Raw genomic sequence first — 19,683 nt, 5'->3', positions numbered from 1 at the left:
AGGATTTTCCATGCCTGCTGGCTGGTGCTTATTGAAAGATTAACAGATTAACAGAGTTGGAAGGGACTGTGTAGGTCATCTAGTCCAACCCCCTGCCCAAGCAGGAGACCCCACACCATTTCTGACAAATGGCAGTCCAGTCTCTTCTTGAAAGCCTCCAGTGATGAAGCTCCCACAACTTCCGAAGGCAACTTCTGCCCCATGGGTTGTCAGAAAATTTCTCCTTATTTCTAGGTTGAATCTCTCCTTGTTCAGTTTCCATTCATTGTTCCTTTTCTGGTCTTCAGGTGCTTTAGAAAATAGATTGACCCCTTCCTCTCTGTGGCATCCCCTCAAATATTGGAAGACTGCTATCATGTCTCCCCTGGTCCTTCTCTTCCCTCGACTAGCCAAGCCCAGTTCCTGTAACCATTCTTCATATGTTTTAGCCTCCAATCATCCCCTAATCATCCTGGTTGCTCTTCTCTGCACTCTCTCTAGAGTTTGCACTTTTTCTAGAGTTATGAAAAAGGCGTTGCTGTAGAATCAGATGGGAAGTATTTGAGGGGCTGCCACAAAGAAGAGGGGGACTCCAAAGCACCAGAAGGCAGGACAAGAAGCAACAGATGGAAACTCATCAAGGAGAGAACCAACCTAGAACTAAGGAGAAATTTCCTAATAGTGAGGACAATTAACCAGTGGAATGGGTTGCCTTCAGGAGTTGTGAGTGGTCCATTGCGGGAGGCTTTTATGAAGATACTGGACAGCCATTTGTCTGGAGTGGCATCGGGATTCCTGCTTGAGCAGGGGGTTGGACTAGAAGACCTCCAAGGCCCCTTCCAACTCTGTTATTCTTTTAGAATAAGGAGCTAATTGAAACCAATTATCCTCTTCAACAACATGGACATTCTGTTCCAAAGTATACTCTGTTATCTTCTCACCTCTGCAAGATTTGTCATGGAACATGCCTACATATTATCGGATGAAACTGCATTCTCCATATATTCTGAAATAGCCCATCAGGAAGCGAATTCATCTACCACACCAGTGGCTGTAAAAGTCTTATCAGGGCACCTTGTATGAAACATTGAAGCAATACCATTTTTTCCTCTGAGTTGCAGGCTTTCAATTTCCTCTAACCACAGCACTCAATCTTCTCTATATTACGGGAGCTCTGGGTTTTCACTTTAAATGCCTCCTTTCAATTTCCTCTGTCATTAGGCTGTTGCATAAGCCACCGCCAAGAGGGACCATTAACCTCTGGAGGAATCTCTGCTGAGGATCTTAAGCACCCAGCAATATTTTATCCACAAATTGCTCTTCAAAAAGGAAACAAGAAAAAAAAGAAAAAGAGCACTCTGGAATGATGATGTCATCAAGAATAAATGCACATCTGCAGCTATCCTTTAATAAGGTTTTCATTAATGGTACAATATGCCCAGGGATGGGCTGCTGGGGGTTCGCAGGGGTTCGAGAGATCCTCTAGCTAAGATTCTGCACAGTTTGGACAACCCCCAAATCCCACTCCTGGCTGGCCCCGCCCACCTCTCCTCTCTCCTCCCAGGAGTCTCCACGTGGCCCGTGTTGGATACAGGTAAGGGCGGGGCATGCACGGAGGCTTGGGGTGAGTGGGTGAAAAATGGACCTCCCAGAAGTTCAGGAAGGCTGCGCCTCTTTCCAACTTCCAGAGAGACTCCAGAGCCTAGAGAGGCCATTTTCACCCCCTTGGAGGCTCAAGGAAAGCCACTGGAGCCTGGGGAGGGCAAAAACACCCCTCTGCCATGGTGCAGGAGGCCAATTAGGCCACACCCACCATGGCCAAGCCCACCCAGCAACCGGGCAGAAAACCCGTTACTAAAAATTTTTAAGCCCACCCCCGAATACGCCCTCCCTTTAATGCTCGATGCAGAGAGGAAGATTTAATGTCATCGAAATGTGAATCGAAACCTATAAAGAAAACTTGTATAAAATGTTTTATACTTGGCATTTTGCACCGGTGAGATTGGCAAAGATGTTTAAAGATAAGTCACCTAAATGTTGGAAGTGCCACCAGATACCTGGGTCTTTATTATCATATGTGGTGCAGTGGTGGTATTCTACCGGTTTGGGCAATCTGGTAGTAAAAAAAAATGCTACCATTTGGCCAAACTGTAGTAAAAAGAACATCTACCAGTTCGGCCTAACCTGTATTTCTTACTATTTTTTCCCTCCCGTTGATTAGCTGTTCTGACGATCAGCTGTGCTGGGATCTCCCTCGCTGTGTTGCTGCTTCATCCAGGAAGCTTCCCTGAGGACCAGGAGGTGCAAAGGGGCACTTGGGGTGTGTGTGTGCTGTGTCCGCGCCCCACGTGCTCTGTGTTTTGCCTCCTGGGCCTCAGGGAAGCCTCCTGGGAACAAAAATGGCCTCCCAGGAGGCTGCCCTAAGGCCCAGGAGGCAAAAGAAATGGAGCCCAGGGGATGGGGTGGGTGCTGCACAAAAAAAGAAGCCACGCCCACCCCATCACATGGCCACACCCACCTAGTCACTCCCACTTAGCCATGCCCACAGAACCAGTAGTAAAAGTATTTCTATCCCACCCATGATGTGGTGGACATGTGTAGAAACAAAAAAAATATTGGACAGAAATACACAAGTGGTTGGAAGAGATGATAAAGCAGCATATTGACTTAAAACCAGAAATATTCTTGTTGGGGATCTTACCTGAAACTTATAGTAAAGGGAATACATAGTTAATAATCTGTAGGTTAATTGCAGCTAGTATTTTTGTACTTTTGTATTTGCACAAAATTGGAAAAGTGAAGAGGTGCCGACTGATGAGAATGTGATTAGAAAAATATTAGAATGTGCAGAAATGAACAGATGAACACTTGAAATTAAGGAGAAAGAACAAACTGAATATTATATGATGGGGATTATTTTATTGATGGTTAGAGAAGAAAAATGGAAGCTAGAAATAAAAGGAGATCAGTGAAATATAGAAAGTATGTCAAGATAGAGATGTATACAATATGATGACTGTAATTGATATGACTATTAGGTTTGCTATGCTTAATATTATTATTATATTCTTATCAGAAGACATGTTAAGAGGGAGAAATGAATAGGTTTACTATAAACAATATTATTATTGTAAGATAAGAAAATTAATACCAATACAATGTATCCAGTGATAAATTTTGATTGCTATTGCACAGAGATATTTGTATCTGAATGACACACTGTTTAATGGAAGATGGAATGTTCATATATATATATATATATGTATGTATGTATGTATGTATGTATGGATGGATGGATCTTAAAATTGGAAGTATCTAGGCGACGTTTCGATGAAGCCTCATTCATCATCTTCAGGCTTGTGTCTTCGGCTTTGTGCTTCTCGGAGTAATGTGAGCTTGCAGCTGCTTCTTCCTTTTAACTGCTAGTGGGGGTGGGACTTGATTGGGTGGGGGCTTGGCTGTGTTCTGATTGGGTGGGGGCTTGGCTGTGTTCTGATTGGGTGGGGGTGTGTTCTGTTCAGGTGGGGGCTTGGTTGTGTTCAGGTTAGTCTTAGTTGCTGGGGGATTTGAGCTGATATATATCAGATATCAGATATCAGATATCCATACATATATATGTGAAATGTGAATCGAAAAAGGAACACGGGTCTGCAAGATTTTGCCCATTGCCGAGTTTCATCTTTTATATTGAGAACTTCCTGCAAGCCTCTCGCAATAATTTCATAAAGAAAGCATTGTCTGAACTGAACAGATTTCCACTTCTTGATATCCATTTACTTGTTCTAAAAGGAGCCATAAGGAGATTTGAGTTATATGCAGTGGTGCAATTCAACCAGTGTAACAATCGGTTTGGTGAGCATGCGCTCAGTCTCTTCCATCCCAAGGACCGGCCCATAGATTTCCACTGCTCTCCTCTCCCTTCTGTGCATTTGCGGGTCAGGTACTGGACCCAGCTGTCCCTCCTCTTCCTCATCAACCACTTCCACACCTGGGGGTTGTTGACTCTCCATCTGAGGGCTGACAGACAACCCAGGCTCTGCCTCTGTCTCTGTATCTCTCTCTCTGCCAGCTCCATTCCCTCTTCCCCCTTGGAGCTCCCAGGTTGCCTTGATGCTGGCCCACACCACCGCCTCCTCCTCTGATCCAGCTGTTGGAGGGGCCGGTGGCCGACAGGCCACAACAGAACTGTTGTAAGTTGAGGACTACCTGCAATTGGTTAGAACTCTACCTGTCTGGATCTGGTCGTTTGCACCTGACAGTAAAGAACAGGGAATTTCCAGGAAATCTGAAAAAATTCCTGAAAACTGAAAAAAATCCAGTTTTCCCCACCTCCCCATACACCAAATAACAAGACTGGAAAGTAGAAAGCTGAAATGTATTTAAGAGAGTCAAGGCAAACAATTAAATAGATCTACTAATTGTACTTTTATTGTGCCAGATATTCAGGTGTATTCTAGACGCTGGCCAGATCTTTCTGCATTTGTAATTCAGCTGGAGATTATTATAAACAAAGCAAGTGAGAAAGATTTCTGGTAATTCTTCTAACCCTCTAGACAAAAGGATCCTAACAGAGACTCAAGTTTGATTTGTCCTCAATTTACAGAATAACCAGACATGATATCAAAGAAATAAGATTAGGGATAAGGTTTCTGCCACATCCATAAAATAATGGCATCAAACTATATAAAACAGCATTTTATGCTTTATTCCCATTTACTTCAATATTCCTAAATTTTTTCACTATGCTACAGGAAGATAATAAAAATAAAACGAGAGACTGGGCATTCTTATGAACACGATAATGCACTTACAAAATAATAATAAGAGAGGGCCCATACCTTTCATTAATACTTAAGTTCCAGAGACCAAATAAATAATGCCCTTCTCAAGAGGCTTTCAGAAGCTTCAAATATTATCTAAATATTATCTTTTCCAACTTCGAAAACACAAAAGAGATTCAGTCTATATTGCAAATTAAATTGATAAGAAACCAAATAAGGTCAGAATCTTGATGATGACCCACATAGATCCAACCTGGACTGGATTCATAGTAGTTGGAAGTTCACAAGCTTTCATCTATGGATCAGAGAAGAAATCTGTTTTCCAAGAAAAATTATACAGCAGAATGCGTAATAGAATTCTGACCCAACTTGCAAAGAACTATGTTATACGCCTCATTAAACGTTGGTGATGAAAGTCTTCTAGAAAGGCCATCACTGTCTTTCTCCTAATTTCACGGTATTTTTGAAAGGACATTACTTTCACCTCCAAGAATGAGATTTAGGGAGATGTTATGTCATAGTGCCTACCTGAACTAGTTTATGTTATACACATTTGGCAAAACACTTTAAAAGTTTTTGGGGGAGTGGAACACATGTAGCTAAAATAAGGATCAAAAGGGCCACTTTCTTAGATATAGAGTAGCCAAAGAACATAGAATGATAGAGTTTGGAAGGGACCTCAGAGGTCTTCTAGACCAACCCTCTGCTTGAGCTGGAAACCCTATACCAGTGGTGGCTAACCATTTGGGCTCCAGTGTCAAACATTTTGTGCATGCCAGAACCCAGAAGGCAATGTGCATGTGCCCCCACACCCCTTGCGCATGCACGTGCACCCCCCCCCGGCTGCCCCCTTACCTGCACTGCACCTCACAGCTGATTTTTCAGCTGGTTTGAAGTCTTTTTTGGCCTCCCAGACGCTTGAAAAAAAGCCTCTACAGGCTTTGCAGGACGAATAGTAGGCCCGTTTCATCACTTCCAGTACAGAACTACTGGTTCTACTACCAGTTCTGTGGGCTCAGCTTGGTGGGCATGGCAGGGGAAGAATACTGTAAAATCTCCATTCTTGCCCTACTCCTGGGGGAAGGTTACTACAAAATCTCCACTCCCTCCCCACCCCACTAACCTGCTTTCCAGCTCCGTTCTCCTGTGCAGGGCAACCAAAGAAGACCCAGCCAATCAGCTGGGACTCAATGGGAGGCAGAAAAGAGATGGGGGCGGGGTCAGTCAGAGGTGGGATTTGCTGGTTCTCCGAACTACTCAACATTTCTGCCACCGGTTCTCCAGAACTGGTCAGAACCTGCTGAATACCACCTCTGATCTTGAGCTTGCCTTCTTTAAAATAGTTTTTTAAAAAAGAAGATAAATCTAGTATCAGCTCCTCTTGATGCTACTCCGATATGCCACACTGTAGGGGAAGCAATATTTTGTCCTGTTCGTTAAAAAGCAAAAAATCTGATTAGCCATAAGAACAGAACGACGACAGATCCCCTCAAGTGTCTTACAGCACAAAGTATACAAGAGATTTTGGAAGCCTGTTAGATAGCTTTTCAGAAGGGAAAATGCATTAGGCAATTCACTTTGCTTTCTGGAAAGAGAACAAAGTGGGTAGGAATTCACAGGAATTCCAGACATTCAAAGTCTCACTCCTTTAAAATCACTTATGAGTTTATCTTTCATCATGCACCAAAGGCCTCTGGGATTAATTGGGATTCTCATCTTTAAAACAAGAGGGGGGGGGGGAGAAAAAACCCCTATTTTTCAGATTGGTGTCATGATCTTTCTTCTCCATTTCCCCCCCCAGTACTTTATTCCGATCGCCTTTAATAAATCGGATATTGTTCAGCAGAAGGTTAAGGAAGAAAACACACGAGTTTTACGAGCAGGGTCCCCAAGTTTTAAGATTTGGGTGTCTATTCTGGCTGCTGGTTTTTAAGGCCAGACTGGTGATGCGTGCAGCTTCTCCATCGGTGGAATCTGTCAAAGCAGCACCTGGGATGCAATTGCTAGATTTTCCATGCATGATGTAAATGACCAAGTTTCTGGCTAAGAATCAGAGGTTTGGGGTTTTTTTTGTTTTAAAGTACGGGTTGTCCTTGACTTATAACAGTTTGCTTCATGACCGTGAATTTAAAAAACAACAACATGGATTTTGTAGCCTTTAATGATTCCTTCCCTCCCTCTAAACAAGGGGTCGCCAACCTCAGGGACCACCAAACTCACAATTTTAAACCTGCAGACCAGAGATCCTGGGAAAATCCTCAGAAAAGTCTGCAGGAAAATTCCCCACCCTATTTTCCTACCAATCCATCATTCTTTATTTGGGATCGCAGGATACCATCTCCAGCTCCATTTTCAGGGGGAGAGAGAGAGAGACTTTTGGCTTCATGCAAGGAAAGCAGCAGAAGCGGCAGAAGTCTTTCTTTCTCTGCCCCAAACTCTGCCAGAAATAAGTCGTTGTGAGACTTGTCATGCCGGTGCAGCCTCTTGGAGCAGGATGCCTTGCAGGGTCCCAAAGACTCATTTATGGCGGAGTTTGTGGGAGAGAAAGAGAGGTTTTTGCTGCTTTCCTTGTGTGCAGCTAAAAGCAGAAGAAGAAAGAAGCAGAAAGAAGCAGGCCGGTGGCCAGGCAGGTGTGTGGGGCGAGTGGGGTAAGTTTCCCCTCTCCCCCCCTTTCCCCCTCCCCTCTCTACCTCGTGTTGTTCACAATGCAAGTGACGCAAGCCCTTTATTCCCGGGGCCCATGTGGGCAGCACAGCCTTGTGTTCCCGCACAGCCTGGATTAATTGCTTTGGGGTGACCTTTCTCTGAAGACCACCAACATTTTCTCATGGACCACCAGTGGTCCCCAGCCCACTGGTTGGCGATCATAGCCCTGGGGAATTCTGGGAGTTGAAGTCCGCCAAGCTTACAGTTGCCAAGGTTGGAGGCCCCTGCTCTAAACTTCACGCATCTGAGGAAATAAAATGAGAATACAGGAAGTCCTCACTTTAGAACCATTTGCTTAGTGAGGGTTCGAAGTCACAACAGTGCTGAAAAAAAGCGACTTATCTTTCTCAGGCTTACAACTATTGCAACATCCCCAGGATCACACGATGAAAATTCTGACACTTGGCAACTGATTCGTGGTTATGATGGTCGCAGTGTCCCCAGGGTCACGTGGTCCCCTTTTGTGATCTAATGTGATGACCCGGGACATGAGACAAAAATAACAGTCATCAAAGTAGAATAAATTCCCTTTAATGCCTCCAACTCGGTCCCAATGTCCAATTATCCTTGGCTGGAGATCAAACTCTTTGAAAAACAGTCTATGAAGGGAGTAAATGCAGTCCAGACCCAAAGTAAAGATAATTAGAAATTTAAAAAAAACCAACACAAACCACACTGAAGTAATTAACATGGCAGGCCAGGATGACAAATTGCAGGCTTTGAAAGGATAACGCATCACCCACAGTTGGGAGGACGCCAAAACCCAGATAAGGCTCGACCAAGATAATGCACACTTTGCTTCTAGCAAGGAGCTGTGTGCAAATGCCCCACTTATATCCTGTTCTCCCAGCTGCAACTAATAAAAGGGATCAGGGCCTTCTTCTCTCTCGTAAGCCCCTTTGCTCCCTTCTCCGTTCCTCCCTGTACCCTCTAGGATGAAGAGGGGATGGCCCTGAGTCTTCCTCTGAATGCTCAGACGGACTGTGCCCTTCCCCAGTTTCCTCCACAGCCACCGGAGCCACACTCCCACTCCCTGTCAGCTGCTCAATCTCAGCCTCAGAATCAGATTCCAACAAGGGCATGACACCTTCTGACAAGTAAAGTCATGGGGGAAAGCCAGATTCACTTAACGACCAAGTGACTAACTTGACAACTGCAAGTGAATCACTTAACGTCTGTGGCAAGAATACTAGTAAAACGACCCAGGGTCACATGATCACTATTTGCAACCTTCCTACCTGTCTTCTGACAAAGTAAAGTCGATGGGAGGACCTGGATTCACTTAATGTCTTCATGATTCACTTAACAATCTTGCAAACAGTTGCAAAAATGGGTACGACTGAGCTTACAACCCCTTTGCTTAGCAGTAGAAATTCTGTTCCCAATTGTGGTCGTAAGTGGAGAACTATCTGAGTGTCTGAATTAGGGTTAGTAACAAAGAGACAATTTCTTTAGGCCTTGAGCCTCTCCAGGTATCAACCACCAACCCTAAAAAGCCGTTACTTTCTCGGAATTTTTCTCCAACTTCAGTCATTGAAACATGATTTGCCGGCACCAAAGGCATCAGCTTAATTTTAGCTATTTTTCCAGCATTGGTTCAATTTATCTTTACGACACGTCACATTTCATTCTTTGCGAGGGTCTAACTGCCTTCAGCAGGGAAAATGTCACCATCCTAGACCAGGCCGTGTCCAAAAATGCCAGGGAATTTCTAGAAGCCTGGCACTCTGACAAATCAGCCATCAATAGACACGTGGACATTAACAACATGTATAGACTCAAACTACCAGCCCAAAAGAGAACCCCCCAAAAAAACCTTCATCACCTCCCCATCAGAAATCAGCACCCAGATCAGCATAGATTAACTCCAAGGTTAACATCAGACCAACAATCAAGTAAGCAATACCCCAGTCAAGAAACTGCCAAAGAGCCAACAGCAGCAGACAGCCCAATCAAAGAATCTCTAAGACCGTCCCTACCCACACAGACAGGCAAGTCACAAGAATATAAACTCACAGCAAACCCCACTTCTTATTAGCACTGATGATGTTACCCAGTTTGGTAATGAAATGTCTGCATGAAAACAAGCAAACTCAGAGAGCAGCAAGGACCCTACAGCCCTCCTCCTCCTCCTCCTCTTTCTCCTTATCTTTCTCTTTCTCCTCTTCCTCCTCTTCCTTTCCACAATCCCCACCCCCTTCTAGCACTGATGATGTCACCTAGTTAGGGTAACAAATTGGCTGCATGAAAACAACCAAGCTCAGAGAGCACCAAGGACCCCACAGTCCTCCTTCTCCTCCTCCTTCTCTTCCTCCTCCTCCTCCTCTCCACAAACCCTACTCCCGTCTAGCCTTGATGATGTCACCCAGTTAGGTTAATGAAATGTCTGCAAGAAAACAACCAAGCTCGGAGAGCACCAAGGACCCTGCCTTCATAATATTCGGGTTACTTGCAAGGCCATATAAGGACTCCGCGAATACATCTCTGCAGGCACCAGGGCCTCTAAAACCCCTAGAATCCGGCACGGACTGTGAAAATCTCTTTAGACCATCTGGTGCTCAGGCGTCGTGGAAACAGATGCGTATGCGGTACAAAAATAGGGCAAATCCAGAACTATTCAGATCATCATGCAAAAGAAAGCTCTTACAATAAATAAAGGCATAAATAAATACATAAACAAGTAAATAATTAAATAAATAAATTCTGAATGATATGCAGGTAGTGCTCGACTTACAACCGCTATTCAGCCCCAAATTTCTGTGGCTAAGTGAGGCAGTTGTAAAGTGAGATTTGCCTCATTTAACAATCTCTCTTAACCGAACCTCTTGCAGTTGTTGTAAAACAAATTTAGTTTTCCCCATTGAATTTGCTTGTTGCAAAAGGTGATTGAAAGACACCGGGACACTGCAACCGTCATAAATATGAATCCGTGGATAAGCATCTGAATGTTGATCACGCGACTGTGAGGATGCTGCAATGGTTGTAAATCATTTATATTTCAGTGCCATTGTAGCTTTGAATGTTCACTAAACTACCTGAACTTTAGGGATAGAATCAAGATCACGTGAAGTGTTTAATGTCACTTTATAACGCCTTGGTAAGGCCACACTTGGAATATTGCATCTGGTTTTGGTTGCCAGGATGTAAAAAAGATGTTGAGAGTCCGGAAAGAGTACAGAGAAGAGCAACAAAGATGATTAGGTGTCTGGAGGCTAAAACATATGAAGAACGGTTGCTGGAACTGGGTATGTCTAGTCTGATGAAGAGAAGGACTAGGGGAGACATGATAGCAGCATTCTAATATCTCAGGGGCTGCCACAAAGAAGAGGGAGTCAAGTTCAAATCACCTGAGGGCAGGACAAGAAGCAATGGGTGGAAACTAATCAAGGAGAGAAGCAACTTAGAACTAAGGAGAAATTTCCTGACACTGAGAACAATTAATCGATGGAACAACTTGCCTCCAAAAATTGTGAATGCTCCAACACTGGAAGTTTTTAAGAAGAGATTGGACAACCATTTGTTGGGAACAGTATAGGGCAGTAGTGGCTAACCTTTTGGGGCTCCAGTGCCAAAAATTGTGCACGCATTAGCATGCGTGCACTCGCGTGCCAGCACCCAGAAGTCATTGCGTGCATCCCCTGCAGGCTTTGCAGGCCGAAAACTAGCCCTGTTTCGTCACTTCCTGTTTTTCCAAAAATGCTGGAAGTGATGAAACGGCGCTAGTTTTCAGCCTGCAAAGCCTGCAGAAACCTTCCTCAAGCCTTTGGGAGGCTGAAAAAGGCCTCAAACTGGCCGAAAATCAGCTGTGAGGTGTACACATGCCCAGTGAGATAAGTTTGCCTGCAGCTCGCGTGCAGGCACAAATGGCTCTGTGTGCCACCTGTGGCACGGGTGCCATAGGTTTGCCATCATGGGTATAGGGTTTCCTGCCTGAGTTGGACTAGAAGACCTCCAAGGCCCCTTCCAATTCCTCTCCTCTCCTCTCCTCTCCTCTCCTCTCCTCTCCTATTCTATTCTATTCTATTCTATTCTATTCTATTCTGTGGTGGGATTCAAAATTTTTTACTACTGGTTCTGTGGGTAGGATACTGTAAAATCTCCATTCCCACCTTACTCCAGTGGAAGGATATACTGCAAAATCCCCATTCCCTCCCAACCCCAATAACCTGCTTTCCAGCTCTGTTCTCCTGTGCAGGGCATCCAAAGAAGAGCCAGCCGATCAGCTCGGACTCAATGGGAGGCGGAGCATAGATGGGGTGGGGCTAGTGGGATTTGCCGGTTCTCCAAACTACTCAAAATTTCCACTACCGGTTCTCCAGAACTGGTCAGAACCTACTGAATACCACCTCTGATTCTATTCCATTCCATTCCAATGTATTCCTCGAGATAAAAATTATAATGTATTTGGTTCCTTGCCCGTCATTCTGAAAATGATTTTTAAGCAATTCTAGCTATATCCATACCTAGCTAGATCATCAAAATGATGTAGAAAGACTTGGATCATTGTCTTAAATTTCCTTCCAGTTGGAGGGCTACTGACATATACAAAGAGGCCTGAAGCCTATTAACACTTTGGGGTCATTTCAAAGCATGTGCTTATTGGGAAGCAGTTCCAAGTGACCACCAACCTTGGCTTCCACTGCCCACTTCATTCTTATGATCACTTGACGTCCTTTTCTGGGAATAAAACTTCTTTTTTTAAAAAAAAAATAGTTAACATTCCCCTGAGGATAATGCTATGTCCTATTTTGTATCTGGTAAATACGTATGTTTTCCCTGTTAGCTGTACCTTAATTTGGGAGAGAGGGGGGAAGATTGGAAAGTAACATGAGAATTAGATCTCATGACAGATAAACCACCAAACTATGAACTGATCCTGTTTCTTTTTCTGCCTCCCTTCTGAATAATAATAATAATAATAATAATAATAATAATAATAATAATAATAGTAATAATAATAATAATAATGGCTAAGAGCAGGAAAGTTAAAGAAAGAGGCCGAGGGATTCATTCTGGCTGAGCAAGACCAAATCTTAAGGACAAATGTATACAAAGCCAGAATTGAGAAGACAGGAATAGAGAGTAAGTGCCGCCTCTGCAAAGAAGCTGAAGAGACAGTGGACCATTTGGTGAGCTGCTGCAAGGAGATTGCACAAACTGACTTACAAGCAGCAGCATGACAAAGTAGCAACAATGGTGCATTGGAAGATCTGCAAGAAATATCATTTCCCTCTAAGCAAGAACTGGTGGGACCATAAAATAGAAAAAAGTCATAGAAAATGAAAAAGTTAAATTGCTCTGGGATTTCAGAATCCAGACAGACAGGCACTTGCCCACATAATACCCCGGACTTAGCAGTTGTCGATAAGAAAGACAAAAAAAGTCTGGATAGTGGATGTGGCAGTGCCTGGAAACAGCAGAAGAGAAGAGAAAGAACTGGAGAAGATAACAAAATACTATAACAAAATACTGACTTACAAATAGAAATAGAACGACTATGGCAAAGGCAAGCAAGGGTAGTACCAATAGTAATAGGCGCCTTGGCTGTGTCCCAAAACCACTGGACCACCACTTGAACACCATAAAGGTAAAGGGTAAAGGGTCCCCTCGCACATACGTGCTAGTCGTTTCCAGCTCTAGGGGGCGGTGCTCATCTCCGTTACAAAGCCGAAAAGCTAGTCCGAAGATGTCTTCATGGTCATGTGGCCAGCATGACTAAACGCTGAAGGCGCACAGAACTCTGTTCCCTCCCCACCAAATTGGTCCCTGTTTCTCTACTTGCATTTTTTTACCTGCTTTCGAACTGCTAGGTTGGCAGAAACTGGGAAAAGTAATGGGAGCTCACTCTGTTACGCAGCGCCAGGGATTCGAACTGCTGAACTGCCAACCTTTCTGATCGACAAGCTCAACATCTTAGCCACTGAGCCACCACGTCCCATTGAACACCATAGGCATTGACAAATTTGCCATCAGTCAATTGCAGAAGGCAACTTTACTTGGAACAGCTTCCATCCCTGCGGCAATATCTGTAACACCATCAAACATCCAGATTTGCCTATCTTGACTTGATAGCCAGACAAAAATGCCAAACCCAGTCTGAACATTTGGCTGACTCTGCGATTAATAATACTAATACTAATAATAACAATAATAATAACAATAATAACAATAATAATAATCACACAGTCCTAAATGCTTGGGAAGTGTTTGATTAGTGATTTGTGATACGAAACTCAGCATAGTTATCTCGTTTGCTGTGTATACTGTCATTTTTGTGTATTATTATAGTAGTAGTAGTAGTAAAAACAATAGTAATAACAACAATAAAAACAAAAACAAAAATCATGAGGATTATAGGCTTTTCATCTGCAAACAGAGCAGTTCTGTGGATTCTTGTTTTGTGATTTAATCTTCCTTCTGATAAACATAATTAATAAGTTCTCCAAGATTCTTATCCCTGACGTTGACTTTTCTGTCCAGATGGTCAGAGGGAAGCAACTATGCAAACGGGATGAGGAAGGATCTTTGGGGAATTCCAAATCTATCCCTTGTTTTCCTTGGGATTTTAAATCAGCAGCCAAGGGTGGATCTCGCAAAAGGCACACGAGTTAGTCTGTCACAGATCTGATCATAGCCTTTCAGGAGTTTTCTGTTTACAGAATAAGAGAGTGCTTTCTGAGCGTGCTTGTTTTCTTGCAGATGTTTCATTACCCTAACTAGGTGATACCATCAGTGCTAGTAAGAGAGTAGGGTTTGGGGAATGGAGGAGGAGGAGGAAGTGGGGGGAAGAAGAAGAAGAGGAGGGGGAGGAGAAGGAGGACTGTGGGGTCCTTGGTGTTCTCTGAGCTTCTTGCTTTCTTGCAGATGTTTCCTAACCCAAACTAGGTAATATCCTCAGTGCTAGTTACGTAGTCTGGGTAATAGAATGTCTGCAAGAAAACAAGTGTGCTCAGAGAGCACTAAGGAGCCATCATTTCAACCCTGAGCTACAAATATTCTCCTTTGTTGGTGAAGAATAAGGGTTGGAAGGGACCTTGGAGGTCTTCTAGTCCAACCCCCTGCTCAAAACGAGAGACCTCGTACCAGCTTCCTCAAATGGCTGCCCAATCTCTTCTTAAAAGCCTCCAGTGATGGAGTATCCACAACTTCTGGAGGCAAGTAAATTTCTCCATAGTTCTAGGTCAGATTTCTCCTTGATAGGTTTCCATCTGTTACTTCTTCTCCTGCCCTCAGGTCCTTTGGAAATCTCCCTTTTTAATTCCATGCCACCCCTTCTGTTACAACTTGGTTCTAATTTTTTACATAGTTGTTTTTTTTTAAATAATTGTTTTTATATTTAACCGTTTACTATTTGTAAGCTGCCCAGAGTTACTGCACCAGTGAGATAGGCAGAAAGTAAAACTAATTAATAAAGAAATGTCTGAGTTTGGCAGGGAATGGTTTCCTTCTACAGTCTTTTTTGGCAAGGTGCATGGTCAGTTTTTATACCTGCGGGGTGGGAAGGGTGTGATGTGGGGAGGGGGAAGTAGAGGGTTAGACTAGAAGACCTCAAAGTCTCTTCTGTCATTATATTATTATTTTCAATTCTGTCCATTTTCCTAGCAAAATGGAGAAGGTGCTAATAGAACATAAAGTCAATCCTTCAGTCATGCCCTTGTTGGAGTCTGATTCTGAGGGGGAGATTGAGCAGCTGACAGGGAGTGGGAGTGTGGCTCCAGTGGCTGTGGAAGAAATGGGGGGAAGGGCACAGTCTGGCTTGGCATTCAGAGGAAGACCCAGGGCCATCCCCTCTTCATCCTAGGGCACGCAGGGAGGAACAGAGAAGGGAGCAACAAGGCTTATGAGAGAGAAGAAGGCCTTGATCCCTTTCATGAGTTGCAGCTGGGAGAACAGGATATAAGTGGGGCATTTGCACACAGCTCCTTGCTAGAAGCAAAGCGTGCATTATCTTGGTTGAGCCTTATCTGAGTTTTGGCATCCTCCCAACTGTGGGTGCTGCGTTATCCTTTTAAAGCCTGCAATTTATCATCCTGGCCTGCCGTGTTAATTACTTCAGTGTGGTTTATGTTGGTTTTTTTATTTCTAATTATCTTTACTTTGGGTTTGGACTGCATTTCTGCCCTTCATAGACTGTTTTTGGAAGAGTTTGTTATCCAGCCGAGGATAATTGGACATTGGGGCCAAGTTGGAGGCATTAAAAGGAATTTATTCTACTTTGGTGACTTTGTTATTTTTGTGCCCCAGGTCATCATACCTTCAATAGCTCTCCAGGCTCTCTTGTGGGGAAGCCATCAAATGGGTTGGGTCCTCCTCTTTTTCATCAGTTACCTCCAGACCTGGGGGCTGTTGACTCTCCATCTGAGGGCTGATGGATTGCCCAGGCTCCCCCTCTGTCTCTCTCTCTCTCTCTCTCTTTCTCTACCAGCTCCATTCCCTCTTCTCCAGAGGTGGTATTTAGCAGGTTCTGACCAGTTCTGGAGAACCAGTAGAGGAAATTTTGAGTAGTTCAGAAAACTGGCAAATGCCACCTCTGACTGGCCCCACCCCCATCTGTTCTCTGCCTCCCATTGAGTCCCAGCTGATTGGCTGGGTCTTCTATGGTTACCCTGCACAGGAGAATGGAGCTGGAAAGCAGGTTAGTGGCGTGGGGAGGGAATGGGGATTTTACAGTATCCTTCCCCTGCCTTGCCCACTAAGCCACACCACGCCTACCAAGCCACGCCCACAGAACTGGTAGTAATTTTTTTTTTGAATCCCACCACTGCTCTTCTCCCTCAGAGCTCCCAGGTTGCCTTAATGCTGACCCTAACTCCCATGGTTCCTCCTTTTTCTTCGATTCTGCTGCTGAAGGGGCCGGCAGTTGACAGGCCACAACGTTGGATCTACAAGGTGTAGAGGAAGGGAAGGAGGCCTGCAGGTCTCTACTCATTTTCAGAGGGGGAGGGGGCGTTCTCCTAGTCAAAGGCAGCACTCAAAACAATGAAGAAATGCCTTCAATATCCCAGGTGGAGGGTGATTTATTATCCTAGCTGTGTGGCTGCTTACGTTCCTCTCTTCCTTTCTTGAAGTATTCGTTTGGTACTTAAACCAGAGTAGTAGCATGGCTTGAGCAAAAACCACCACCACCACCACCATCATCATCATCATTATTATTGATGCTGGGAAGGTGGATAGTGGGTGGAAATCCCCTCTCTGCCTTTTGACGGGGAGAACCTCTCTTTCAAAGTTGCCGGAATTGAGTATGACTACTCTAGAGAAAAGAAGGACTAGGAGTGGCACGATAGCAGTCTTCCAATATCTCAGGGGCTGCCACAAAGAAGAGGGAGTCAAGCTATTCTCCAAAGCACCAGAGGGCAGGACAAGAAGCAATGGGTGGAAACTAATCAAGGAGAGAAGCAACCTAGAACTAAGGAGAAATTTCCTGACAGTGAGAACAATTAATCAGTGGAACAATGTGCCTCCAGAAGTTGCATGTGCTCTATTACTGGAGGTTTTGAATAGAATAGAATAGAATAGAATAGAATAGAATAGAATAGAATAGAAAATATGGAATGGAATGGTATAGAGTAGAACAGAACAGAACAGAACAGAACAGAATAGAATAGAATAGAATAGAATAGAAAATATGGAATGGAATGGAATTCTTTATTGGCCAGATGTGGTTGGACACACAAGGAATTTGCCTTGGTGTAAATACTCTCAGTATACATAAAAGAAAAGATACATTCATCAAGAGTCAAGTATCATCAGGTACAACACTTAATAATAGTCATAGGGTGCAATAAGCAATCAAATCATACGAGGAAACAGTCCATATAAATCATTAGGATACAAGCGACAAAGTTACAGTCATACAGGCACAAGTGGGAGGGGATAGGTGATAAGGAGTGATGAGAAGATTAACAATAATCAAGGAAAGATTGGACAAACATTTGTTCAAGGTGGACTAAGCAGGCCTTTCTTTGGCAGAGAGTTGGACTAGAAGACCTCAGAGGTCCCTTCCAGCTCTTTCCTGATTGATTGATTGATTGAAGACTGTTTCAGGCTTCAAGGACAACCTTCTGAAATAACCCCCAATCTATAGATTTGTTGTTGTGAAAATGTCACAGAGCTGGCATCGAAATGAACGCATCCAAGGAGGAAAGGAATCAATTCATCCTGATTTTGGAATTCACAAACAGCTGCAAGCCTCTTTAAAAAAAAAATTTTTTTTTTGACCTTTAATATATGACCCCAGTGATTCCTTCTTCCTTACTCAGCCTCTCTGCTGGCTCAAGACCTCCTTCATTTACCAAAATTCGTGGAATGAATACTCTTTCTCTCCCTGCTTTCATTTTTGAATGGAGAATAATGAAAATGTCACTGATGATGTATGTTTTGCCAAAATTTCATTGTAATCTTATTAAGGGATATTTCCATTTTGCCTCAAGATGTGCTACAGGCTAGGAAAATACTACCAAGAAGTCTATTGCTATTAATTTGCAATTGGGGTAGACTTTTTTTTTTTTTTAAAAGGCAAGTAATCAGAAAATCAATCATTGTGGGATTGATATTTTGGAGTTCAGAAGTTAGAAAACTATTTTATAACCAGTGGGCTCTGAAATCTTTTTATAAGAAAATGTAGATGTCCTAGAGAAATGTCTTTACATGCTATTTGTCGAACTATATTTATATCCAGTTTGAGAAATCCAAGGCAAGAGATTTGTGCAGAAATCATTTTACCTAAATCCCATATTGGGAAATTTCTGATAAAACTTGAGAATATCCAGGAGCACAAGATTTTTACTTCTTAATAAAAAATATATATGTGGTGTAAGCATCTTTCAAAAATGAAATGACAAAACTTTTAAAAAAACAGAATTAAAGGGCAAGATAAATAGGTGATAAAAGAAACACAAGAGAAGAAATGAACAAAAATTGGGACTGTACGTATTTTCGTAAACGTGTGTGATTTCATACATAATACCAACTAAAAGTCTATTTAATGTTTCTGCTCTGGATTATTTTTGTAGATTATACATCTGCAAAAATCATGCAGAGCAAAAATGGATGGATGGATGGATGGAAGGAAGGATAGATAGATAGATAGATAGATAGATAGATAGATAGATAGATAGATAGATAGATAGATAGATAGATAGATAGATAGATAGATATAGATGATAGATAGAGAGATAGATGATAGATAGAGAGATAGATAATAGATATAGATGATAGGGAGATAGAGAGATAGAGAGATAATAGAGAGATAGATAATAGAGAGAGAGATGAGAGAGAGAGAGAAATGATGATGACGATAGATAGATAGATAGATAGATAGATAGATAGATAGATAGATAGATAGATAGATAGATAGGCAGACAGGCAGGCAGACAGGCAGGCAGGCAGGCAGGCAGGCAGGCAGGCAGACATATAATGTATACAGATGCTCATCTTTCTATAGCAGTGCTGGATGTCTAGCAAAGACTAACAGCCTAAAAGCATAATATCAGATAGAACTGACACTCATTTTTTTTTCTAAATCTGCCACTAATCAAACAATAACCCCAGGAGCTCAAAAGAATTTGCAGCAGAATCAGCTGGTGAGAAAACAGCAGGAGCTAAACCATCTGGGCTTTTCAGGAGGGGCTCCTAACGATGCTGCAGGTGGAGGACTTAAAAAGATACATTTGTAAAAGTAGACAGCCCAATGAATGATTACATCCTGGAAAGACACAACAACCAAGTGTTTTGGTACTCTTGCTGAGAGCTATATTAATAATGCTTTTTTAGTGAAGGATTATGCCTATCAAAGTCATGCAGAGAAGAAATATTAAATAGGGACTTTTAATTAGTATCATCTTCTCCTTATTTATTATCCAGGATGCTTTAAAATTTAGAACATTTGTTGAGTCCAATTGCAGCTGGACCTATATTGCTAGAAGCAGTTTTTTTAAAAAATGGGTTTAAGGGTTGTTGGATTCTTTTTTGCACATCTGTTAAAAACACTAGCAATAGCTTGTTTGCTCAGTATTAAAATATTAAGCCCATTAATAAAGACACCACAATTCTGCTGCTGTCTTCAGCATCTTCATTTGCTAAAGAAAGCTTGCCTGTTTTCTCTCTCTTGTCTCTCCCAAAGGGATAAAGCAGAAATTCATTTGAGTTTGCATTTTAATAAGAAGTGACCTAATTTCTGCTTCCTTTTCCATTCCCCCCACCAATTTTGTGATGCAGT

At 42.8% G+C, this 19,683-nt stretch overlaps 1 protein-coding gene across 2 annotated transcripts in view; it reads right to left on the bottom strand.

Annotated features, from left to right (window-relative positions):
- ANO2 (anoctamin 2) overlaps window positions 1-19,683 on the bottom strand; it is a 170,017-nt gene that overhangs the window by 58,758 nt on the left and 91,576 nt on the right. The window lies entirely within an intron of this gene.

The sequence above is a fragment of the Pseudonaja textilis genome, chromosome 5 (genome assembly GCF_049901715.1).
Source record: "Pseudonaja textilis isolate UNSWEBS1 chromosome 5, rPseTex1.2, whole genome shotgun sequence".
NCBI lineage: Eukaryota > Metazoa > Chordata > Lepidosauria > Squamata > Elapidae > Pseudonaja > Pseudonaja textilis.
This window is presented reverse-complemented; position numbering and strand designations above follow the sequence as displayed.